Source organism: Mycteria americana, chromosome 6 (assembly GCF_035582795.1).
Source record: "Mycteria americana isolate JAX WOST 10 ecotype Jacksonville Zoo and Gardens chromosome 6, USCA_MyAme_1.0, whole genome shotgun sequence".
In the NCBI taxonomy this organism is placed as follows: Eukaryota; Metazoa; Chordata; class Aves; order Ciconiiformes; family Ciconiidae; genus Mycteria; species Mycteria americana.
In genome coordinates, this window is record NC_134370.1 from 32,579,953 (window position 1) to 32,606,703 (window position 26,751).

At 38.6% G+C, this 26,751-nt stretch overlaps 1 protein-coding gene across 7 annotated transcripts in view; it reads left to right on the forward strand.

Annotated features, from left to right (window-relative positions):
• Positions 1–26,751, forward strand: part of GRID1 (glutamate ionotropic receptor delta type subunit 1) — a 563,457-nt gene that overhangs the window by 197,905 nt on the left and 338,801 nt on the right. The gene's annotated exons all lie outside the window — the stretch shown is intronic.

Genomic DNA, 26,751 nt, shown 5'->3' on the forward strand with positions numbered 1-26,751 from the left:
GGTGGCTTGCGCAGCAAGATGGTAGAAGAATGGCTTTAATGAGAGAGTAGGAACAGGCTTTGAAACTCTCCATGTTTTTAGTAGTTTTAGGTTAACTGAGGCAAAGAAAGCTAAAGAGCAAAACTTATTACAAAAATCTGGAAAGGAGGACATAAGAATTAAAGGGAAAAACTGGTCTAAAAATTTGAGTTCTGAGATTATTTAACAGTGCATCCTCAAGAAGAAACCGGGTTGTGGTTTAAATGTGCAGCATTATAGTACTGGGTTTGTGGAAAACCCAGAATTAATGTCTGCTGATGTGTTAAAATTTAGCCAACCAGAAGCAGCTGTCCAGTCCAGAATGGAGGATGGGCAGTGCGCTCATCCCAGGCATAGAATAGAAAATTGTAAACACTTAAAGAAAACTTGAAGCAGAAAGGCATTTAGAGCTGAAAGTCAGGTCAAGTGTCAGCCTGGCATTTGGAGAAAGAGGAAAAACTGCAGTGTGTAACATGAATTTGCAAGGACCAATAAATATGTCCAGATGACAAGGTGGTGATCTTAAAAGTACTCCTTTTAGAAGCAAAGGATGAAAGGATACAATAGAAAAAGAGTGGGACATTTATGAAGTAAATGGGACTTCTACTGACTTTAGGGTAAACGTATCAGTGCAGTACCAGGAAAAACAGTATTATCTAAAGGAAAAAAGCATATAGGTGAAAATGAGGCTTAACAGCAGCCATTTCATCCTTCCCGTAGAAGTAAAGACAGTGTCTATGTAAGAAATAGTGATTTTGTTGTTGTTGTTGTTCTACTGGGGGAGGAATATCCTTTACTGGAAGAGGAAAGAGAATCCACTCATTAGGCCACTCTTATAATTGTCTTGAACTCAATCCCCATTGTCCTTAATTTAACAGGATAACAGAAAACAAGTATGGTAGGAAATAAGAAGATGCATCCTAAGATGAGTGCATTTAGAACTGATCGTAGAGCTACAATAATTAAACATCAGCAGTCACCCTCTGCTGACTTGTTCAGTGGGAGAAATGAAAACAAGAACACTTCCCACAAGGTGGAAACTAATGACAGACACGCTGCAAATTACATCTAGAGAGACAGAAAAGAAAGGCAGAAAAACAATTTGGTGTTATTTAGGGTCCCAAGTGCTGCTACTACTTAGGGAAATGGTTTGCATTTTTTCCCAGATTAGAAACAAGGGTTGGAAACTGCCAAATTATCACAAGGCATAACTGCGTGGCCATGTGTCATTTCAGTGTTGGGCAGCAATGTGATGAGGTTACCCCATGTGGAACATTGCTTAAAACAAAATTAAACAACAAAAAAAAAACCCTAATTGAAACAGTTCCCAAACCTTGCATTTGTCTCTGTCCACCTTATGCTAGACACCTCTCATTTCTTTTGTCATCTGCAGGTAATTATTTCTTGGGATATTTTTGGCTGTGCTTGCGATGATAATGGTGGCATTGCATATCAGGCACATGAGCATGTGTTTGTGGGAGAATATGCACTGAAGGAACACAAACCCATCCACTGAGCCCTAGCACAGTGATGCCCTCATTCTCTTTTTGTGTTTTGGTTGGGATGTGCTTCTGCTTTTTACCATCTATCAGCATTGTATGTATTTTGTTTCCTCTTTCTCTCTATGTTTATATCACTACTTCAATTCCCATGCACAGAATTAGATGTTGTTGCATGGTTTATCTGTGCTTGGGGAATTTGTTTGCGTCGGCACAGTAAACTTTTAAGTTATTCCTGTGGATAATGGCTTTCTGTTAGCTCCATCACCCCGGATGCCATATGCATAATACAAACATTGTACTATAAAGTGGTATTACAGAGTGGAACAGGTAAGATCATGAGAAGTGTTAAATTCAGAAGTGATGCTTTGGTGTTACCCCTGACGCTGAAATTGGAGCCGAGCTGACAAAAGAAAATATCCGAGTGACATTGTTTGCGACACAATGAATAGATAGAGACCCCTAAGAAGGGACGGGGGAACAGTGGTGATGGCTCGGTAGCTACTGTGCCCTATTAATCTGAGGAGCTGCTATCTATCGGAGGGGAGAATTTTCTTGCAGTCTTTCTTCCGAGACTTTGGTACCGATGAAACTGGGGGTTGTGGTTGTGTGGATCGTTTTTTTTCTCCTTTAGAAGGTCAGTAATTTCAGTGCCATCTATGGCATTTGGAATAGGATTTACTCCCTAGAATTTACTCCTTTGAAGTCTAGGTTAGTGTGGTGAGTGATAGTGTTATAATAATCTGTACGAGTAACTGACTATAAGTGAAATTTCATTAGAATTCAAATATCTGGTACTAAAATGGCTTGATGTTGTAGCAGTAGGGACTGGGAAGCAGTTCCCAGGAACAAGGGCTGGATAGCTAAGGACTTTCAGGGGCATTGGCAGATAATGCAAGAGTATTTATGGAGCATTGAACCAGATTATACCTGACATTGTGGCATAGCTAACTTTCACCTTCTGTATACATAAAATAAATGTCTAAACAAAGAGTATCTGTATTTACTGACTAGTCTGATTTTGGCAGGATGCTTTATTTCTATGCTGATCATGTTTGCTACATCTTGTCTGTTTTTTCTGAGCAAGAGACATAAAATAAAACCTTAAACATTTTTCTGTAGCTCATTTTCTAGTGATTTGAGGATTAAAGGAGGTATCTCAAAAAAGGAGAATTAAAAAAAATAGATTTTTTTTCTTAGTAGAGAGCTAAAGCCTTTTAAAATAATAGTTGTTTTGAGTTTACATTTAATAGGGATTCTCATCATGATTTCAACTATACTCATTATAAGTCCCTTAATTGTAATATTACTAGTCCTGGTGAATACAGCCAGTGCATCATTTGTAAATGTTTTTTTCCATGACTGGCAGTACATTTACAAAGATTGTTCTGCTCCTAGATTTGCCTCTCTACTCAACCCTGATACCAATGCCAAGTATACAAAATACGTTTTGTTGTTTTCTTTCTTAATCTTTTGTACTTTGCCAACTTAAAGGTATGGTCAGTGAGTGTTTTAAAAGCAGAAGAAATGGAAGTATATCCTTGAGACAGATCAGAGTGTTTCTCATTTGAAAAGTGTTTTTGGATGTTTGTTTTGGAGTAGTCAATTAAAGCCCCTTTCGAATGCCAGGAACAAGCTACCTTGCACTGCACCCTGGTGTGTGAGCAGCACAGAGGGTAACGTGTACTGTGGCACTGTCAAAGAAAATCACTAGCAGTGATGTCAAATTTAGCCTGTCACTGCGAGGGCTAAGGAAGCCTGTCATCATGATTTGGAGCCTGTCACCTGTGCTCAAGTGGAATAGTATCTGATTGCATGAACGCTTGCGCTGAATGGAATGTGCTGTCTAGGAAGCCATAATCAGAGCGAGGAAGAGCGGCAGCACTTGCCGCACGAGAGCATTACTGCACCGGGCTCTGTCCCAGCCACTCAGCCAAGTGTGCTGCAAAGAGTGGCTTGCCTCTTTCTGTGTTGGTGGTGTAGCGGCTCTTCAGAGATGGCAAATGACTCCCACCTAGCAGCGTGGCAGGAGAAATTGTCACCGAAGGATGCAGAGCAGTAAAAGCAAAACAAAATGCTATAGTAGGTGGTTATCTTGGTCTGGTTGTGTTGTGGTTGAACAAGGCTCACTGTCCATGGTTTAGGAGGAATCTACATTAAATTAAAGGCCAGTGAGCATGTTAGTGTTGTGGGTGGGGTTTTTTTGGGTTTTTTTTGGTTTTGGTTTTTTTTGTAATTCTAATTCCGCTGCAGGGAGCAACTGACACATCACAATGTACTTGACATGTCTTAGCATGAACTTGCGATTTTCACAAGGGAGATGTGTCCCACTGGTGGGTCTGAGGCGATTCTCTCACTAAGGACACCTGAATTATAGAGATCACAAGGAAAACAGCTAGAGCAGAGTGGGATAGAGAACCCAGAGTGCTCTAGAGAAACAGAGGGAACTGTATCCTCATGGATCATTTTGCTTTTTTATTTTTATTAAAAAGCATAGCATGAAGAGCTAGTAATCTGTACCCAGTAATCTGTACCCATCCACCCCACCTGGGGGTCTGCCTCACAGTTAGCGGGACTTGAAGCCCAATTTGGTTTGCTCATGTAGAAAGTTAGTTGCTTTCAGGAAGCAATTAGCTTTGGCTTGTATTCTTTGTGCAACTACTCTTTATTCTTTTAAAATAAGATGGTCTATACTGGTGTAATTGAGAAGGGGAGTGGAGGATGTATTGATGAAAGTCCTGCACAGCAGCAGCCAGTCTGTGCCTTTGTCCAGTGGTTGTAGCCTGCTGCTTTCACAGTGCAAAATACATGCTGAAAAGTAAACATGTATATCTCTATATTTGAATCGAAGAAGAAGCCTCCAGGTGCAAGCTGAGTGAGGGTGATTCTCTAGCCATCATAACATGCATTTCAGAGCCAAGAATGAGAGAGGCCAGCAGAAGAACAGCCATCCATAATTTGTGTCTTGCTTCCACTGTTTTCACAGCTTGACCTCAGAAGCAGCCATGATGTCTGGCTTTGGGAGGAAAAAAACGTAGCTGGTGTGTGTTTGTTCATTAAAGGACACATTTGTTGCCTAGAATTAATTGAAGTTGATTGCATACAGCTCTGTGATTTGGATTTTGGAGCTATATAGAATTGTACAAATTGTATCAAAGGCAGCTTAATCACCCTAGATTTATTTGTGTGTATGCTGAATCACAATGAGAGGTCAGTTATCTTATGTGGGAGATGAGATTTAAATGAGTTCAGCCTGTGCTCACACAGTAAAGTTAGTTCCACCTCTGGGACCACAAAACTGTTTCTTTTCAGCTTTGCATGTACAGTGGTTCTGCATTTTGCAAGTACGGTGTGATGAATATGTTTTAGTTAGAAAACGTGAAAGTTAAAAGTATGGCGTGAAAGGCATATCAAACTTGATTACCTTTCTGATAGAATTACAAATCTGGTGAACGAAGGGAATGCAGTAAATGTAATATATTTGGACTTAAGTAAAGCATTTGATACTCTGTTTCATGAAATCTTACTTGAAAAATTGATTCAAATTGACTGTGATGGAGATGCTACCGTATGATCTAAGAGTTGGCAGGGCAACTGTAAACAAAGAATAATGCTAAATGGATGAGGCTGGAGCTTTGGGAAAAGCCTAACCAGGGAATAATATTATATGTGTTCTAATGTTTAATATCTTTGTTAATAGCACAGAAGATGAAGAATATAAACCAAATTTTGTGGAGGTACTGAACCGTGATAGCTCCAACACAGAAGAAAATAGTTAAATAATGCAAAAGAACATTGAGAGTTATTAGAAATAGGGATGGAAAATAGGAAGAGAAGGTGGATGTTGAAAAGCATAATCTAAATCATGGCTGAAGGGAAGAATAATGCATAACAGAAAATTCAGAAGCAGCTCACAGTAAAACATAGGAAACAGCTTTTTTTTTTTTTTTTCCTCTTCTAATTAACTCTAATTGAAAACCGAAAAAGCTTTTCTTTGGGCCTTCTGTATGTTAGGCACAAAGACAGTCAATTCTCTTAAAAAAAACCCCAACCCCGCACCAAAACCCTAAAAACACACACACAACCCCCCTGCTTCAAAAGCCCAAATAAAAGACCAAACCAAAACAACCTTCTCCTGACCCAACCAGTGCTTGAACTGTGTACTCGTTGCACATATTGAATTGCTAAATGCAGAAATTGATGGCTACCTGGAAGCTTAAGTATACATTCCCCTTGTGGCTGGTTCTGAAAGTAAGCCTCTTATTTAGGAGGTGAATTCTTGCTGTGTGTTTGGCTTTTGTTGCATTCATGGCCGTTTCATTGCATGTCACATGCTATTCAGGTAGTGAAATGCTTAAAAAAACAAACAAAAAACCAAAAAAACCACTGATCGCAAAACAAACCCCACAAAAAAAACCCCTTTAAAAAAAGCTTTAACATAAGTAAGTAATTACCTCCTTAATGGTACTGCTGGTGCTACCTTGTGGTACTACTGATAAAATATATATGTATATACACATCTACAACAATTTTCTTCAAGAAATATCAGGAGCATCTTGACATTTTTCTTGAGAAAATAGAAGAGGACTCTCTTCAAAAACACCTTTTTCTATTTTCTCTTCTGTTATTAATGAGCTCAGTAGTTGCTGATAGTTGTGTATGAGAGAGGCTGCGCTTGAATGTTACGCGTTTCAGTACTACAATTGTTAGGAGTGCAGATCTTTTCCAGGAAAATGCTCCCATTCTCAATTGTACTCCCATGCGTGAAGAAAGTGGTAGTCAGCACCGCTGAAATACACTGCCTAGGAGAGGTGTAGTTATACTCTCCAAAGAGTTTGTCCAAGAGCTCTTACAAGATTTATCACTTAGACTACTGTTTGGAAGAGCCCTATACATGGAAGTGTGACTTCAAAGACTAAAATGCTATTTGTAAAACTTATTTTTTTAAAATCCCCTAAAACAGATTGTCACTATGAAGCCTATCAGTGAAAAAAGAAATATGGAAACTGTTATTAAACCCAAACGAAAAAAACCCTCACCAACAAAAAAAAAACCCCTCAACACACCCAAAGGGAGGGAGGAATGGATTCAGCTTTCTAATCTCATTGTTAATATGTGTTTTGATGGTTCCTATTTAATAAAGAGAGCTTTCTTTTCAATACAAGGACTCTGTGGTGGCCCACACCTAAACTACTACCTGGCTCTGGCATTGGCCAGTGGTGAAATGTCTCATCTCCAAAAGAGTTTGGGGAAGGCTTGCTTGTTGTCTGAGAGAATTGTGTTGTGGAGCTGAAATGGCAGTGGATGCCACAGAAAATTCCCAGGGCTCTGTGTTTGGGACCCCGGAGTGCTGCTGCCAAGGGCAGATGAGCAAGTTTGCCAGCCTGGCCCCAGGGCACCAAGGAGCACAAACTATGCAGAGAAGTTTCAGCCAGCACAGACATAGTAGGCTGCTGTATAGCTAGGTATGAGGAATACAAGTGCAAGGACTAATGTTCGCTTGGAATCTTTTTTTTATATTATGGTTGAACAACACTGATAAATACACAGTCAGTAGGAAACAGAAGCAATAAAATAACAAAAACAACAGGAAAAAAGCCACCTATGCCTTCTTTAACATACAACTAAATTTTTAAGTTTTCCGTCTCCATAAATGCATCTTGGGATTAACACTTTTTCTACAAGAGATACTTGACAAAGTGGATATGAATAAAATGCAGTACATGAAGTCTTCCTCTGGAAGTGTACGCTTAATCAAATCAAAGAAAATGGCAAGGTCACTGTGTATTAATTCTCTTTGTATTTTATGAAGTTGACCTTTTCCTGTGTTGTATCCTAATTAGTATATGCAGACCTGCTGAGTTGTGACCATAGATTCTAGGAACATGCAACCTTACCTCTGAGGTTTTGGACGTCTTTGATCATCCTATAGATTAGAATTTCTATACACATCCATTCTGAACTATGGACAAAGTGAGTTTGGCATTTCTCTTGCTTACATAGTTTCCCTCTGACTGATGGATGCTGGTGTTAACGAAAGATGAAGCTAATCAGTATTCGAAGTCTGGATATACATAAATCCAGATGTAGAGTGGGAAAATAGTGACTTATGTTTTCAGTAATTCAGATGCCTACCTGTACATAACACCCTGCTCAGGATTTTTATCTTGGGAGGGTACCGACCAACTGCAGCTTCATTGAACATGAATAATTTTTAATATATCAGTAAAGAATAGTAGGAATCATTAAGAAATGAAATGATATGATAACAGATTGGTTAAAAATGTGAGTTTGCTATAGTCTTATGTTCTCTGCTCACCTAAATGGAGTGGCATCTTGGATATCAGTGAGTTACTTGTGTGCCTAGTAACAAGTTCTCCATAGCTTGGTATGGATGACCTCAACAAGATTAAAAGAATAACTAGTATTTGATAAAAGAAACTTATTAACTTTAACCTTTACAAAGAATTAGTTAACTTTTATCTATCTATTTCTTATTATTGACTATTAGCATTCTACATTACACGTGAAATTTCAACGTCTGCGGAGAAGTTATTTTCAGGTAAATTACGTGGGAAATTTCTACAAATATACTAACTAAAGATTTGGAACTTGGGCTGATATTTAGCTATACCTTACTGGTGTTGCGAAGAGCATTTCTGTTCTGCCATCATATTCAGTGATGTGAGCTCATGGTTCTGGGAATGTAGGACGTGTAGCGTACTTGCATAACATAGGAATGTATTTTTGAGGAGTTGTGATTTAGTAAACAATATGGGTCATTACCTTCCGTGACTCCTAAATATAAGCTCTTAGAGATTTGTAGCAGCTATGAGAGCAGAATATTGAGTAACAGCAGTAGTACCACTGTGTTACTGTAAACAGTCTTAAAATACAGTGTGGCTCAGTTGTGTGGGCTTTATAAAGGATATGGGCAAGTCGCTATGTTCAGTAAAGAACTACAAGGCTGATTTGACATCTGTTTCTCTTGTTCTAAGAAATTAGAAAACGTTCACTTAGTTCAGAAAAGAAAAGTTTGACAACCTTTCTGTAATGACTTTGGGACGATACTTCTGGTAGTAAGGAGCTCCATACTCTTGTAGAAAAAGCCTTTACAAAATGGAGAACCTGAAGTTAGGAAAAATTGAGGCCAGAACAAAAGAAACTTTCTGAAATAGTAAGAGTGATAAAATGTTGGATCAGCGAAGCTGAGCATGTGGTGAATCCTAGAACTTCTAGACTTGATGTGAGAGTCATTTGATAACATTTCATGGCAATGTAATGCAGCAGCTCAAACTAGATGTCTATAATGATAACCTTCTGACCTTAAAACATATGAATCTTTGTATTTATTGTAGTCTTTTCTAGCTAGTGAAAGGAAGATGTCAAGTTTTTAAAGGGGGAAGTATTATTATTATTATTATTGTGTTTATGTTGTTATTGTCTCTATTAGATTTTACCAAGTGATCAGTGACAGCTGCATATTGACATGGTGGTAAATTTAATGTAGCTTTTTTTGGGATATATAAATATTACTGAGTTCAAGGCTCCTATTGTGGAACCTGGAAGGGAATATCACGATCTCCTTGTTATAATATCATCAAAGTCTTGCTAGCCATCTCTTCTGACCACCTGCATATAACAGGCAGAGATTTGTGCCCCCCCGCCCCCAAGTGTAACTTTTAAATTTTTTGGTCAGGTATTTGATATTTTAAAGACTGAGAACAATGGCATGTGCCCTTTCCAGAGATCTGCTTGAATTTTTGACTGTTATCATGGCCAAAAGTTGCATCTTTGTGCCCACCTCCGTTCCAACCAACACAGAAATGTGCTGTCACTGTGGAGACCGCAGGAACCGGGGATGTGATTATGCCGCCTCTGCACTGATAAACAGCCCTGTCTAGCCCTTGGGTTGTATGTGGTGGTCCAGGGTAACCATCTCTGCCTAGAGTGTTCCTCTGGGGATGTCTACAAGCTGCAGTGAGCTAGGAGTTTCTCCAGAGGCTTTTAGTTCACCTGCCCTTAATACTGTCACTTCCAGACTTTGAGTGGAAAAATCTCATTTAAAAAATGTGCAGATGACCTCCTGCCTGAATATCAGCTGCTTTTTATGATGGCTCTAATTGCACTCCTAAAGCTACAAGTTTCTGAAAGAGGTTCAGTTCTGGAAACGTTGCTCTAAATTTTTATTTGCACCACTATGCATTTATGGGTTTTGCTGCTTTTGCTTTGATAACTAGATGATTTCTGCTCTGCTATAGGCAATGGAGTGCTGCAACTGAAATTACTCAGAATCAAGAAGCAGTGATTCCACAAGGTTTATTACAACCTCATTTTACTTTTTTGGTTTAAAATATACTGATGGGCCCAGTAGCAAAAGGATAATGACTTTTATGGGGGGGGGGGGGGGGGGAAGCAACAACCCATGCCCCCAACTTTATAACAAATATTTTAAAGCAGTAATTTTAAATATATAATTTATAAGTGTTATTAAATACTGCTCATGATGCATAATCATAAAAAGCCCATTTAAAAAAAGTTAAAATATTATTAATGCAAGACTTAGTCCAAATATTACAAACTTTTGAATATGGAAATGAAAGATCTCCAAGCCAGCTTAGTTTAATCTTAGTTTTTCAAAGTGTTTCTTGTAATTTCATTCTAATGTAATCTTTTTCTATTGTTGTTCTTTGTAGGCCACTTATAAGTGGCCTACAAAGTGCATTCATCTTATAAGGGCTGCTGTCACTTCCATATCATTTCCCTGAACTAGTAAAAAAACTTGCACCACTAATTTTTAGTCAACCATCCGCAGGCTCTTGGGGGGCCCTGGATGGCTGCTCAGCCTTTCAGAAAAGGTGGCGAAATGAGCCAGTGAAGTTTGCTGTGCTGCTGTTTGTGAAACTTCCAGTGTCCCATCCATCCACTGGAACATCTTCTTGCAAAGATGGAAAACCACTGACTAGGTTTAACATGATCAAGACTTAAAAATGAATGATTTTATGAACAAACCTTCTAAATATTGATATGAGACAGATTACTACAAGTGTCCAAAGACACACATGCAGTTAGTTAGCAATGTGACTGTGTCAGTTTTCTTGAATAAGGCACAACGCAGCTGTGAATGACTGCGGTTTATTGCACAGCATCTGGAACCTGCGTGAACCCCGGTGCCCTTTGGGCATCACTTACACAGTCTTCATCCCTCCCTGGATAGGAGCCGTGGTTCAGCCTGTCTCTATCTACCTCCCGCTCCTCCAGGTAGTGCTTTTTCATACAGTTGCATGTGTAACCCTGTAGGCAAGTATCACCGGTGGGCAGTAGAGCTATAAAGCCTGACTAACTTTTCAGCCTGTTGTTGATAAGATGTCACTGACAAATGAAAGTCCTGAAAGACAAAAGCTGTTTTCTTACTGCTTGCCATCTTTTCCTTTTTGAAGTAGCGTTGAAGTAAGTACAGGGATATCATCAGTTTGTGATATGAATCAGGCTGACCCTTGATGTAACACATGAGTTGAACTGAGCGCTCTTGAGATGCTATTTCAATAAGGAAAAACAAACATACATACAGATCACATTGCTCAGAGAGACAATTTGACTTTCCTGAACTTCGAATGTGCAGCAATTCAGGCTTCTGAAACAAATGAAGAGGTATTTCAGAAATTGAAGTATTTTAAACTCCTCAAAACAATGGCGATATGTGGTTAAGGTTAAAAGGTTGGCTGGAGATAATAAGTATCTCCCAGGCCTCCAGTTGTGGTTGTTAGAGTATGAATTTTTGTACTGCTTGGAAAGTGTGTAAGATGTACAAAACAGATGTACAGAAGTGTAAGAAGTTAATGTTATGGAAAAAACCCTGAAATTTTATGTCTTTGAATCTAAATTTTTCCATTATCTGTTTACAGCACAAGATATTCTGCTTCTGATAGAATACACTTTGAGGATTAAATTAACTTCTTGGCATTTTTTGAATTAGATAGTATATAAAGGCCATTTAATAGGAATGCTTCAATTGATGAGCAGCAATTGAAGACAAGATTACATATAGCCCATTCTTTAGATCCTGCTAGGATCGTGCATCTTCCTGATGTTAAAAACAGGCTCTGTAGTTGTTTGCTGCTGCAGTGTAATTTTTCACTTATTTGAAACAACATGAAGTGTCCCACTATTCTTTTCTCTCCTTTAAATTAACTGTGGATAATGAAGGATTTACGCTGCAAGTACAGATTATAAACGAAGTTAAGGAAATATTTTTTCCGAGATGGTTAGGGCTAAGATAAGCTTTCTCAGTTTCCTGTGCCTTATAAAATGAGTATTACTTTTGCCAGTGCGTAGTTCTCCTTGAGCACTGGAGTTCGGTAGTTCCTGTTTGTGGTTGTGCCGTTCCTTTCCACCGTTTGCCCCAGCGCTGCCGAGTGCGTTGCTGGAGCAAGAGAAGAGCTAATGTAAAGAGAAATCACTCTCCATTTGTGCAAATAATTTGCAGTGGCAAGTTTGTAAAATTGAATAAAGTAGCAAAACAGGATGATAGATGCTAGGAGATGGAATCACCAACTGGAAAACAAAAAAGTTATTGCAGCAGATGAGCAGGTCAGTACAAAGGAACTGGTGATATAGCAGTGCTCAATTGGGTGCAAATGAAAAAACACCCAGACAATCAGAAAACACAAATAGAAAACCTGGCAGGGAAATAACTTCTGGTGCCTCATAATATGCTGTTTGATTTCACTGAGACAGGTAAAGATGTTCACCATGTTTTCTGAAAAATATGAATTTAAATGTAGCACGAAAGATTTTTTTTTTAAAGGAACACAGTCATAATTATTTGCAGTTACTAGAGTTTGAAAGAATTTAATTGTCCTGCATTTCTACAGAAGATATTTTATCTTCCCATGTTCCTAGCAAATGCATGCATGCCTGCTCCCTCTGGTGTATCTGTCTAGTGTTTGTTAATAGGCGTGTTCCTCCCTGTTGTCGTGTGCACTACTGTTATCTTCCTGGGTTTAGATGGATGTGTTAAAGATACATGTGAAGATAACAAAAAACAGTTCTGCAGCCTGGATGCAGAAGCCTCCAGCCAGAGCCTGCACGTGTGCACGCCCACATGTTGACATGCAGTGTGCTGGCCAAGAGGTCTGTACGACAGCCTTCACCCGGCTGTTTCTTATAATGCCCTGAAAGGGTCTGGAGCTCAAAATCTCATGTGCTACATGCGGCAACTTCCAGTGATCTTGAGGTACTCTGGATCAGGCTGTAAATTAGTCTTGCAGTCCCTACACCCTGTAGGCTTCGTAACAGCTGACGAAGCAACTTATTTACCTCTTTGAGCTGAGGTGCTGTTTCTGTTTGAGCAGTCTGAGAGCAGTGACAGATTCCTGGCTACGCAAACAACCACCTGCAAGACACGTGTTGTGTGGTGGGAAAAGCATTTGACAGTGACCTGCCTATTAGCTGGTGAGGACGTACCTGTGTTTGACTTCTATTTGGAAGCTGACCAAACACCAAATGCACAAATGTGTCCTCCTGTTTTTAGACTGTCAAAAGCAGGAAGGCGCTTTTATGAATAATCATCTTTTTGCGGGGAACGGACGTAGGGATGGGTAGCTGCATATAGTTCAGTTGTTATTTTGATCTGCTATGACAGACTGTGGTGGTTTTTGGTTTGGGTTTTTTTTTTGTTGTTTGTTTTTTTTTTTGTGTGTGGTTTTTTTGGTTTTTTTTTTTTTTGGTTTGTTTTTGTTTGTTTGGTGGTGTGGTTTTTTTTCCTGGGCATTTTGCTTTCTTAGCATTGTGGGGCTGTCAAGAAACATTTCCTGCTGCAATATGCTTTGTGTGTTTTTCTGCACAGAATATATATGCATTCATGTACACAGTAGTAAATTCTAAAACTGTTATTACCACTCAGGAAAGAGTTCTTGCATCTATTGTGGGTATTTCTCGGAAAACACTAGTTGAATGCTTGGTAGCAGTAAGAAAAGACAAATAAATCTTAGGGATTCTTAGGAAGGAAATGGAGAACAAACCCTCATTTTTCAAGTGTACTTCTGCGTCTCAAATTCTGTGTGCAGATCTGATGATCCTGTCTCACAAAGGTCATAGTAAAACTGATAAAATCTAGAAAAAGGACAAGAAGAATGGTTAAAGGTGTGGAGCTGCTTGTAAGGGAGGAGAAACACAATAGATTAGGATTGCTGCATGAAAAGATATGATGGTATTATAATAGCAGTATATAAAATCATGGATGGTACAGAAATATGAATAGGGAATGAGAATTACCTGCATTTTGTAACATAGGAACTAAGGGGTGTCCAACAAAAATAGGAGAATATTTAAAATGAGGAAAAGGAAGTACTTTTCTGTGGAAAGCACAGTTAAATGGCAGGGCGCGTTACCACACAGTATTAAGGAAGTCAAATTATAAAGGACTTAAAATTCATCATTTTTTTATCAAGAATAGTTCTTTTGTAGGCTACTAAAAAAGTGGATTGGAAGCCAACTCTAACTCAGGTTAATTCTCTTAAGCTGCTGGAACCACTGTGAGTATACAGATAGGAGGGTCACACAATACATGCTCTGCCATAGAGCCTTTCTGTAAGTATCAGCTGCTGAGCGTTGCTTATTTACAAAGGAAAAAAAAAAAAGAGGAAGGTAGTATTGAACTAGGTGGCTCCTTGTTCCCTTTCAGTATAGTCATTTCTGTGTTCACTGAGTATAGCTCTTCTGTGGTGCATGGCTTTTAGTATTTAGTCATCGTTAGATCTAAGGAGCAGGTATTATTTTATTTTTTTAATTAAAAAAAAAAAAGTAAAAGTGGTGCCATTTAGACATTGTTTTCTAAACTACTGTCCAATACACACAGTTTTTCTTTTAAATTTTTGCTGTAGAGTTTCAGGCTAGGAGAGCAAAATGTTTCCTATGATGTGAATTGACTTTTTTTGTGCCTCTGCTCAGAAACAGAGTTTTCAAAGCAATGGCAGGATATCTAATGAACAGAAAAGCAACTGTCAACACTGCAAAAAATATTTACTGGATAGTCTCAATTTTCTACCTAGTGATACCAGCAAAGCAGAATTCATGAGGCATTATGAATGGCACACTAGGTCTGCTTCTTCACTTCTATATTATAGCCAGATGTTTTAAACATAATATCTAAAATTAGATATTGTTAGACAGATGTTGCTACTGTTTCAAGAAAGCATCTCAGGATAGTGCTTTTTCCTATTTTAATCAAAATTGAATGTAATCAATTGAATTTCAGTATGTGCTTTAGGTTTAAGCAAAATTGTGAAGGTTGAATGGGGGACGAATTTTATCATGCCATCCAAGTGTTATTCTAAATGTTTTTCTGAATCATTGCATAAATTTCTAGAGCCTGTGTTGTCATTCAGGTTCTTCTATAATAAGAAGAAAGTACTTTACGCTCAAGTATCTAACATTATCTGAAGTGGTCCAAATTGTTAAGCCATAAAGAAGTGGGTACATTCATTAGCCTTTTTTTTTTTTTTTTTTTTGCTGTTCTCTTTAAATCTGAGACTTATCCATTTTTGTGAAGCCAGGTTTTGAGCTGTGACCAAATATTTCTGTTATAGGCAGCTGAGGGAGGAAGGCAGACAACAAGGGTGAGGAAGGATGGTTTTTTTTGTTTTCCTTTCTTTAAAAAAAACTTTCAGGCCATCATTGACCTGTGTAGCAGATAAAAGGTAAAAAAAGATTTGAAGTGTGGGGACTCCTTCCTAACTCAAACACCATAACTTTCGCAGTGATTTCAGGAGCATTTGAATTTTGGATTTAGTGTTCTCAAGTTTTGAAGTAGGGGTTTCTACTGACTGCAAGAAGCAAAAGCAGTCAGCAATAGTTATTTAGGCATACTCACAAGAAACTAAGTGGTAATAGAAGCTGTTGTTTACTGAAGAATATAATGTCTAATGTATTTTCTAAATTTGTCTTAAACCATAGGTCTGTCCCAAGCAAAGACTGCAAAACCTCTTGTTCCCTTGGCTACTTGCTGTGCACGCATTAAAGGACTACCTGATATTTCTTCTGTGTCAGAAAGGGAATAGCAGGGTTCTGTGGAGTTAGTTTAGTTTCTTTGCCTGTAATTGTTGACAGTGGCCACTGTTTGTCCTGGATGTTCACAGCTGGATTGTGGCTGAGTGCACAGCCCACAAATAACCAGTGAATTACTAAAAGTCACAGAAGAGCATTATGCAAGTCAGTTGGCTTAAAAATGTACATGTCCACACACACACTCTCTCACACACACACACACACACACACACACACACATATATATATATATATATATGAAAAAGTATTTTAATATAAAGTCCTGGTTTTATTCCAGTCCAATGTCTCTTATTTCGGCTCTGACTAGTAGGCCTGTCTCGACTGCTGTAAGATAAATTAGGTCTGAATTTCTCTTCTGTGTTCTCAGAGGTTCTGAAATGGAGAGGGCATTATGACAGTCCAGCAAAGATAATGCAAACAGAAGAATGTTTTGTCAGGGGTAAGCGAATACTTTTTGGCAACATATAATTGGTAGATCAAACAGAGCAAAATCAGCACTGGAAACTCTGAGGTGCTCCTCTTCAAAGGCAGGAACTCTTGATGCTGCAGCAAGGCTCTATTTCCATTATTTGCTTGTTGTTTTATCTGATGATGTACATGAGCCCAGTGATTTTATTTATGGTTATTGAGGCAGTAAAATGAAAACTCTGACTGTGATTCTGCTCTTTGGTTCAGAAAAACAACTTTGATTTTTTTGTTTTTAATCTCCTCAAAGTTCATTCTTAAAAGTGCAGTTTAAGTAGTTAGTGTTCCGTAATGTATTGGGGTAAAATACTAAGGTATGTGACATGCATATATCTCCACACACTTTACTGAACTACAACAAATATTCTGCATGGAAAACTTGGTACAGTCATGATCCAAGTGAAATATAAGATAAAACTTCCTCTAAAACCGGTAGCAGTACTGCAAAAGGTCATGATGCTATAATAAATCGTTCACCATGTTAAAAGGGTTATCTGTATGTCCTGAAATTGCATTTTCATTGAAAGTGTCTTATGAGGGTAAAAGAAATGAGTTATAAATATTCTGATGCTGACAATAAGCAGTACAGGGTAATTTCTCGCATCTCAGCCACAAGAAGGAACCCTTATTTCCAGTTTTAAGTGGTAAATCCTATATGTGACATGCATAAAGAGAGACTTGTACTGGTGGGAATAACATCCCCTTCCATCTCAGCTGAATAATGGGGTGAAAACCTTGTTGAAAAGTTCTGTATGGAATTTTGTACAGAACTGTGAAATATTTCTAAGGCATTTCTAGCCTATGCCTTCAGCCCATGAATTCCACAGCAAGGGTACAGCCAACTAGATCCCATTCAGTACTGAATCATTCCTTTTTTGTGCTATCATTTTCCCAGGAAATTATGTAGGCTTCTAGGGTGGATTCTGTGCCTCTGTTAAATCTTGAATTCCATCATATTTTGCAATATTTGTTGATGGGAGGGAATCAATGCAGTGTAACTACTGCATTGACTCTACGTCAGAAACTTGTGAGACTTAACCAGAATATCAGACCTCCTGCCCTACTTTGCGTTTGTGAGATATATGACGCTTATGAGCTTGCCTGCACTGCTCAGTGCACTGTAGCACAGAAAAACCCAAGTGACTTCAAAATGACCTAGCTCGCATACCAGAAGCTGATGCAGCTGTAAGCCGCACGGTGTAAACAAAATGTAAAGTCCTTTTACAGGTTTACATCAGTTCTGCTTTTCATGTCTTTCTAGAGTTGGTGAGATTAGGCACTACTAAATCTTTAAAAAAGTAGAAGTAGCTTTGTAATCGGCTCACTATTCTTTTGGTTTTGTTTGTCATCTTTTCAAGGAACCAGCATGAGATGTTTTGCTGCAACACTGCAAATGCAATTTCATTAAAATAGGACTGCTGCAATGCCTTTCAGATCTTACTAGGGAGGTTGTGGCTTTTGCCGAAGCCACAACACAATTTCCCAAGGCAGTACCCAATTAAACACATGGCTATAAAACAATGTGAATGTCACCAAAGGGAGAAACATTGGCTCTAAGGCATAGATATTTTTTCAGAATGTTCAGACGATGTTATTATAGGTCAATGGGTTACCATATGGAAAAATCATGCTCTGGCAAATGCTCTCAGAAGTCTGCAGTGAAGAGAGTAAGCAGTTTGGGAGAAAGGGAGAATGGATGTGAGAAGCCATCATAATTAGGGAGCTGTCTATGAAAGTGTGTGAGATATGAATGATCAGCACAGCAAAAACCTAATGCTGAGATCCCCACAAGTTCTATACTATAAACAGTGTTTAATATTCTCATCTCTAATCTGGAATTGGGAAGAACAATTACATATGGGTAATACACGTTCAGACTAGAGGAGACTGTAACTTTAGTGACTCCTAACAAGAATAGGTGAATGGGTAGCATAATGGCAGGTGAAACACAGTACTGAGACTTGTGAAGTTGTGCTCATGGAAAAATAATGAATTTCACAGCTGTATTGTGGTTTATGGGGGGGGGGGAAAGGGCCCAGTTGTCACAGGAGAGAGGTCAATGTAAGCATATTAAGAATGTCATGCTTTTCCTCTTTCTTTTCTGGTGACTGTGTTTTGTGAAGATATATGCAACACAGGCTTAAGTATTCAGAGGGAAGTAAAAGCTGATTAAAGATGTGGAAAAGAGCAGAATCCTGGAGCTGTTATGCAAAAAATGAGGATTCATGATTGAAGGAGGGAAAATGGTGATGGAAAGAGAACATAAGTGGGATTTTGTTATTTTAACTCCATAGGAGGCAGAATCAAGGCTTAAAAACAGCAAGAATTTTCTGAACTCATGAAGTTAACATATTGAATGCTTAGGATATTAGTAGGATTTTTTTATTTTTTAATTTTTTGTAAGGATTAGACTCTATACAGATAGTTAGAAAATGCACAACTCTATTTGATAGGATTAAGAAATTATAAAGAATTTAAATCCTCATGCTTCAGCACAAAAGCAAATGAATATGACAATATTCAGAAGAATATTCTCTTATGGGAGTTTGGTTTTGTATATGTCTGCAAAAGATTTTGCAAGCTTTAGTGAGACTCATGTAGTATTGGTGACAGATATGGAAAAGACACTGGCCTAGACAAACCTAGCTAGCTAATACGATAGATTCAATATTGTATTTACCTTCAGTAAAGGTGTTGCTTATATAAGGAGTGCAAAATTGAACCCTGACAGAGGAACAATTAGAGGATAACAAAAGTCCACAAAAGGTCCCCAAAAGTATGCCTCAGAATAAACTTCATCCTTAACCTGTCTTTCAGTAGAACTGTGACAGATGACTGCAAAAACATAGTGTATCATATTTTGTAACAGAAGAGAGCAGATCCTGGACTGCACAAGAAATACATGGACAGTAATTTACATTAAAAATAGTTAGGAATTCAGATTTCTGGTCATTTGCTTTTTATAGCATCTGCACTATTTTGTTTTCAGTAGCCAAAAATAATATCACATGTGATTCTGCTGTGCAGGGCCTGAAATGTCACGACAAGTATGGATTTCTCTTCACGTCATATTAACCACTCAAACAGAACACCATTGCATGCTTCATGCAGGTACTCCAGGAAAACACAAAGAAAAGAAATAAACAGAAATGACCCCACAAAGGAAATTAGACATTGCTATCATTCATCTATATAAAATATCCGTGTGACTCCTTTCTTTCTGTCTATGTGCAGAGATCAGAAATAAAGTTTTCCAGCTAAATCCAATTGACCCTGGAGGTAACAAAAGTTTAGTCTGTCCTGATTTGTCTAAGGGGCTTAAAGTGCTGTGCTTATTGTGGCACTTACTGTACTCTAAACAAATATTGGCATTCTTGGTGAAGTAGAAAGCCTGTCATTTTTGGATAGGGTTTCTGAGCGACGAAGCCTGGGAATTGTGTTTGACAGCTTCAGTCACCATTTTAGCTGGCATATACCCAAGGTGTAGAAGGGAGCCAGGCAATGCTTTATGCTGGAGGCTTTGTATAATTTGCCCTTGAGATCTCGGACTCTTCATAGCGAAGAACTGAAGCAAGAGGTTGCCAGCTGATGCTCACCCCAAACTGAGTTTGTAGAGGCCAATCAGTTGCCAAATTTTTTTAGCTTGCAGACCCTTGAGGAAAGTGACTGTCTTGTAGGTTGAAGTAGCACATGGGCTGTATGAAGTGTCAGGTGTGGGGACTGGTTATTTAACTGTGGCTGAGACCCACAGGATCTCCTGGCTGCTCAGAGGCTCAGGGGTCATGTCAAGTGTGGGTCAGTAACCAAGAGGGCTCAGCCTGAGTCTTGTCTAAGTCATGAAGTGGGGAGGGAGGAATGGGAAAGCTTGATGGTGATAGGAGAGGGACCAAAAGTCTTCTGACCTGGTGAACTCACCTAGCAACTTGGCAAGGATTGTCAGAGCCTGTGATGGCCCCTGGCTGACATGCCAAGCACCTGCACCCCTGGCTGTGGCACCCCAGAGAGACAGTCAACCTGAACATCAGCCCACAGGAATATAAAGTGCTTTGTGAGAAGTGCACCTGTTCTGGGATTTATGGCAGAGTTTAGTCTGCTGTATAGGCATGTTAAAAATTTGCCTGCAAGGAGTATATCTCTTACTGTATCAAAAGATGCTATATGCATATGCTGGATAGAAAAATCAGTGTATGTGCACTTGTGAGTTAGCGTTGTCCCAAAATACACCTATGAGAAAGCTTGTAAGTGAATGCAAGAGAGGTGTTTAGCAATACCGATTTGCTCTGGAAAGATGGGAAGCGTGTTGGGGATGTATCCATATACAGGCTTTACTGCAAATCAACATCACGTTTGCATGAACTCTTTTCCTTGAGGGCTTCCAATAGAACATGAGCCACTGAAGCACTGTTAATTATGTATTGTTTGTGCTGCCCAGTGATGATCCATGGGAGTGTGCTGCTGGGATGGACAGGTACTAACGAGATTTTAGCTGTAGCATAATACTATCAGCTGAGAGTGGAAGTTCCAGCTGATGTGGTATACTTAAACTAAGTCCCCCTGGTTTTCAGTTTCGGAATCAAAACAAAATTATGCATTTATGTTTTCTTTTTGCAGTTATTTAGATTGTAAAATAAATAAAGAAAAAAGAGGTGTTACCTGTATTGACATTTCAATGTTAGATTTAAAATAAAAATGGTTTAAACTTTGTTTAAAAAAAGTTTAATATGTTCTTCATATGAAACTTCTTGTGGTTGATCTTTTGTTTTGTAGAGCTTTATATTTAAATGACTTCAGCAAGGGTCAGTGGGCAAGAAACTTGTCACTTCAAAAAACCTTATTCTTTTGGGATCAGATCTGCTTTTTAGTGCATTAGCACATTGTGTGGCACAAAGACACCATTTAGCTGCTTATCTCGTATGGGGCTCTACATGCACGCCAGCTGCCTGTTGTCACCAGAAGTCTACATTGGCTTCTGGGGCTTTGTGCAGTCCAACTGGTTGGGCTCTGAGCATCTCATCCCGAATGTTGAAAAGGGTATATTCACACAACGTTAAAGTTGCCTTCTAATTAACACAAAACAGAGACAAAGCTAGCTGAGAGCATTGGTAGAAAATATTGCCTTTCTTTTCATTATGAATTTCTATATGTTCTGAAATCAGTCTATAAATTAAATGTTATCCATATGAATAATTTATCAGTTGTCCATGTATCTGAAGTATTATTCTAATATTATGTTAATGAGTCTTTTTTATTCAGAGTGCATCTTTTCAGGGAAAAGACGAATATGATGCAAGTTGCACATGATTGTCTGTATCACAAGTTATCTGGTTGGTCAGTTTGAAATCTTCAGACTTGTTGAATATAAGATTATTTTTTTTGGGGGGGAGCCTAATTCAGCTACTACCAAGTTCCTACTCTTATTTATGCTCGCCAACCTGAGCATAAATAAATGACCTGAAAAATGTTTTGCCCAAAGTATGATGTAGTTGTCAATCTCAAGAGGGAGCTAATGAATAATCTGTATTAGGCCTTTACGCATCCTTTTATCTAATTTGTACAATCTTTCTGTTTTGCAGTCTTTCTAACAGTTTAGCTGATGTATTTGGTTGTTGATCACAAAAACCTTTTCATCCAGTTTTGATGTTCAAAACAGCTTAACACTTAAGAGTTACCTGAAAAGTTGTGGTCAATGCAGTTACTCCAGTGTATAGTTAATCTGGAAAAAAAAAAGATAGACTCTCCTCCCATTTAGAACCCCTTTTTCCCCCCCTACTTAAACAAGTGCCCCACAACACAGTCTCCTGCATGCACAGAAGTCCAAGGAGGTTGGGAAAATCTGAAGTGAGGAAAGAAAATGTTGCATTTCATTACATTGCAAAGAAATGTCTCTTAGATTGGAAGGGACTTGGAGTGGAAGGGGGGAAAAGGTTTTTCCCTAATTGTCCAGGTTCCCTGTCATGAAGTAGGTTTAAATGCACTTGACAATCACTCTCATGCTGGCAGGATCCGGTCATGCAGCTGACTTGTAACATCTTGCTATGCTTTGCGGTAGTTACCAGGCCAAGGAAGAGAGAAAGCAATGTGTCCTTACAGTAGATGTTGGCCTTGGTCTTCAGAGCGTCCAGGCTGTGTCTGGTACGTGGCAGCCATCCTGCACTAGGAGAGGGCTGTGAGGAAGGAGCATCCATATATGCTTTCATTACACCTAGATGTAGTGTGTGAAGTGTACAGGAAGGAGCTAAATTTCTCCCAAACTTTAAGCTTGCTTCAGGTAAGGGCTGCTTTAACACCCTCCATTGGTACTGTGGCCAAGGATAAGGTATTATGCCTTGGGCTGTACAGCTAAGGAACCCTGTTATCAGTGGAAAAAAGAACTTTTCTCTTGTAGAACTGAGAAATACTTGTCAGTCTAAATATATATATGTAAAGTAAGACTGATCTACATGGAATTTCAGAGAGTAATAAATGTGCAAGGTGGTTGTCTGCCAGACAGGCAGTCTCAAGATGTAGATTTGGACTATATCAAAATATTCTTTTGTAAAAATGGAGAGTCTCTCTGACAAAAAGCCCCCTGAGAAATCAGCTGACATGTGTTATCCAGGAGGTAGTTTTCCTGGTTGCACAAAATAAATTCAGTCTGGTGAGGCAATAAATACCATTTGATTTTAAAGAAGTTGCTTATTCACATGAATCGGGTCCAAAATACAAGCGGTTCATAGTAATGTATGTATAATAAATATTGTAGAAAATACTCAAGATCTCTATAGAACTCACTGTAGGGCATGTGGGAGGGGTAAGTATGTGTTTTCTAAAGTGTGTTTTACCACAACTGTGCACTTGCATTGCTGAAGAATCTGTCTGTTTATCGTGACTTTAGGAACTTTCTAAGCCAAGGCACTGGACAGACCTAGCTAAAAATTCAATTGTCCTGGTCCTAGCTTTAAAATGTAATTTGAGAGAAGATAAGTGAGCTGTGACGAAGGTTGAAAGGGACAACAATAAGAGAAGGCATTTAGATAGGCTGCTAATGTGAGCGCCTATCTTAGCGATTCAGAGCTGTGAGGAAAAGAGTCTGAAACTACCATTTCTGGTATGAGAGAGGAAAAGCTTTCTGGCTGTGTTAACCAATGTAAACCCTTAACATACCTGATAAGAGAAAAAAGAAAGGGGAAAAATAAAGCGTAGCTCTTTCCTGAAGATGAGGGAGTTCTGTAGTGATGAATGACTTACCTCATGGGTAAAATGCATCTGCTCTGCTATTAAGTTCATATGAAAAATATTTTGTGATGTGTGAATCATTTTATTTTGAAACTTCCTTCAGAATTGGCTTATTTATAATGCATGATTTCTTTCCAAGATGGTGGACTTTATACAAAGATATACAGCAGCTCAAAGTCCACTTCAAAAATGGGTATTCTCCCTTTCTTTTGTCTCTTATTTTGACAGATTTTTTTTAGTGATCATATAAAAATAGAAATGGAAAGATCCACAAACCACCTGCGATTGTGGAAGGCCCTTGAAGCACGGGTTGGTTACTGTTTATGAAAAAATCAGTTTATTAAGACCAAACTCAAATTAAGGCAGGAAGCTAAGTTCTTAGTGGGAACTTGAGTCAGCTGATGAACAAAGGTTTCTTCACAAAGTTGACTATATTATAAAATTATAAAAGCATCATAAAAGATTATAAAAGCAAGGTCTTTTTAAGGAAGGAGAGATAAAAAGTTACATGTGGGAAGAGACCCTATGGTCCAGGCAAGAAACAAAGGGGAAAGAAAAGGGGACAGATGAGTCTTCAGTCTGAAGACATCACATAAACCTGGAAGAGTCACTCGGATGAGGCTAATGTGTTCAGGAGACTGGAAACAGAGTGCTAGTGTTTTTACACTATTTATTATGTTAGCAACTACTTCAAAAGCTGTGGTACATATTTCGACTGTCAGAGATCCTTGAATGTAAAATTATAGCCTAGTTTAGCACTCATGAAATTGGATCTTTGAGGAAGGGTTATTTTAAGTAAATTGGGAAGCTTGGAGAGCTACTAGTAACCATTGAGTCTACAGAACCAAGCTACGATATCTGACCTCTCAGAAACTGCACCTTCATGATGTATCTAGAGGGATAACCTCAGAAGGCAATGCCTCACTTCTGGAGAGATTTGGGAAACTTTAAAAGCCCACGGTGCCAATTGTGTAGGTTATTAGAAATCAGACAAGTGAGATTCTAGAGGGGAAAGTACCATCAGGCCTGGGTATTGATTCCCCTTGACCACCCCACCTTACAGTCAAGTTACTTTACGAAAATAACTCGGTGATTATGAGAAAAGAATTAAAGGTTTAAATAATGTGGCAATTTAGCTGTTGTATATAGCGTATGTTCCAAATGGGACAGTGATTTTGTAAAGATGATGTACAATAAAAGAAAAAAATCAGAGTAAGTATAACAATCATACAATGAAAACTGAAAAAACCTTACCCTCGCAGGAAATATAAAATAGTTATTGTCAGTATGTCTAGGCTCTCAAGCTAACATTCTGTTGTCTATGGTGCCTTGCTGTAACTTGATTTGTAGCAGTCCTAGAATTTGCATGCTCCTCTCACAGTAAAATTCCCTAATGCTTGGGACAGTGTGGGAATCACAAGAAGGCTGTAGCTGCTGTGGCTTTCTAACACTTGGTTTTTGAATTTTTTTTACTTGGTTTATGACTTGAGCATGTGACTACAATATGTATTCTCAAAAAATCTGTATGACTCAATAATTAACGCACACTTAGAGATGTAGTAAAAGCCTTTAGCGAGAAGCTGGTGACCTATGAATAAACAAACAAAAATCCTCATTTGGATTAAAAATTCACTTTTCTAATAAGTCATTTATTATTTTGTAACTGGTAAAAAGAGAACTGATATTTGATAGCAGGATCCTTCTCTGACCTACTCTTTCTGAATCCGTATTTGAGGTGCATCTTTTCTTTTTCTTAAACCAATCCCTCTGCAAGCCAAGGTTGGAATTTGGTGCTAGCTTCTTTGGTATGAGGCCTGTCTTGTCAGTTTAAACATTGGCTGTCATTTCTCTTCCCCGTTGCTCCTAGTTTAAAGCTCTTTTCACTGGTTTGGCCAGGCTGGTGGCAAAGATGCTTTTACACTGCTGATTAGATGGGTCCTGTCTCTTCCCAGAAGTCCTTTGTCTTGAAAGATGGTTCTATGGTTGTAAAAGCCCCGTTGTTGACACCAGCTGTGCAACCAGGTATTACAACCACAGGCTCTGTCTGCTCCTCTGCAAGCCCTTTCTCTTCACCAGCAAGACTGAGGAGCAAAATGTTGGTGTCCTCCTGCTCTTGGCCATTGCTCTCTGAGCCATGTAGTCATGTTTGATATGTTGCAGGTGTCTCTGGCACTATCATGGGTGGCCACATGGAAGAGCAGCAAAGGCATACTGGTGCATGGCTTTTGTGTGCTGGGGAGTTGTGTGCAATAGAAGAAGAGAGAGGGAAACCTTCAGAAACTCTGTGTTGTGGTTTGATAAAAACATGAAAAGAAAATGTATCTAGCAACGAGAGAGACTTGACCACCTCTGAATGACTCTTGATTTGCCTTTTGGTGTGAGTTTTCTTTGAATTTTCCACTTTTATAGTAGATGTAGCTGAAAAGGTACTCATCTCTACCAAACCTGTTTACCACTCCAGGATACCTTGTTAATTTTCAAACTGGTGTCTTCCCTAGAGTGACTTTCATGCGTAGAGAAACCTTAGGTGCAAGATGTAGTTAGGCCAATTTTTAAACAATTTTGAATAATATGAGATTAAAGAAATATTCTGTACCTGTGCTGGTATGAGGTAAGCCTGGTTATCTACAGCACAATATCTGTTTATCCACAGAGATAGAGGTTAAAAAAAATAAAATAAAAAAGTAAAAAAAAAAAAAGTGTAGTCCAAATTGGGAGCAACTTTCAAGATGTCAGATCTCATTTAAGCATCAAAAGAAGTGGCCTGGTCTTCAAGCAGCCTCTGGCTAAGAGATGCATAAATGTTGAGACTTTTTGAAAATCTGTCCTAAGGTTCACAGCGGGAACTATCAGGAGTTAAACACATTTGAACAACTGGCTAATTTAATGTATTCTGTTGAGAACCCTTGAAAATTTGTGAGTTTTGATATTTTTCCCTGATTTGACCCATGCAGAGCTGAAGGGGAGAGAGAAATTCAGAGTAATACTCCAATGATCTAGAGCAGCTTTATTAGGTGTTTAAAAAGTCATGTGTGGTGTCTGAAGTCACTCTAGGGCAACTGCTAGAAGGAAAACCGGAGAATGCAGATTTGCAGTATTTTAATGCCACCTGTTTTGTAGTACTGGGTGGTCATGGGGATTTGAGATATGTAAGCAAAGTGTTTTTTATGTAAGGAACACTGGTGCTGAATGAGGACAGGATCTGTTTCTTAGTATTGAGCAAAAATAATTTTGGCATTCATTATGTGTTTCACGGGTGAGGAAAGAAGAAAGTGTTCCTTTTAAAGTTGATTTTAGAAAATGAAATAGCAGCTTTAGGCTGTTGCTAGGCTTGGGATATTTGCATAATCCTTGAATGCAATTGTAAGTATGTGATACATTGCAGAGATCTTTCAATAGATCAACCCCTAAAACTTGTCAATAACTATATGCTATAAATATGTACTGAGTCACAGCTAGATTCATAAACACTACAAGTCTTTCAGCA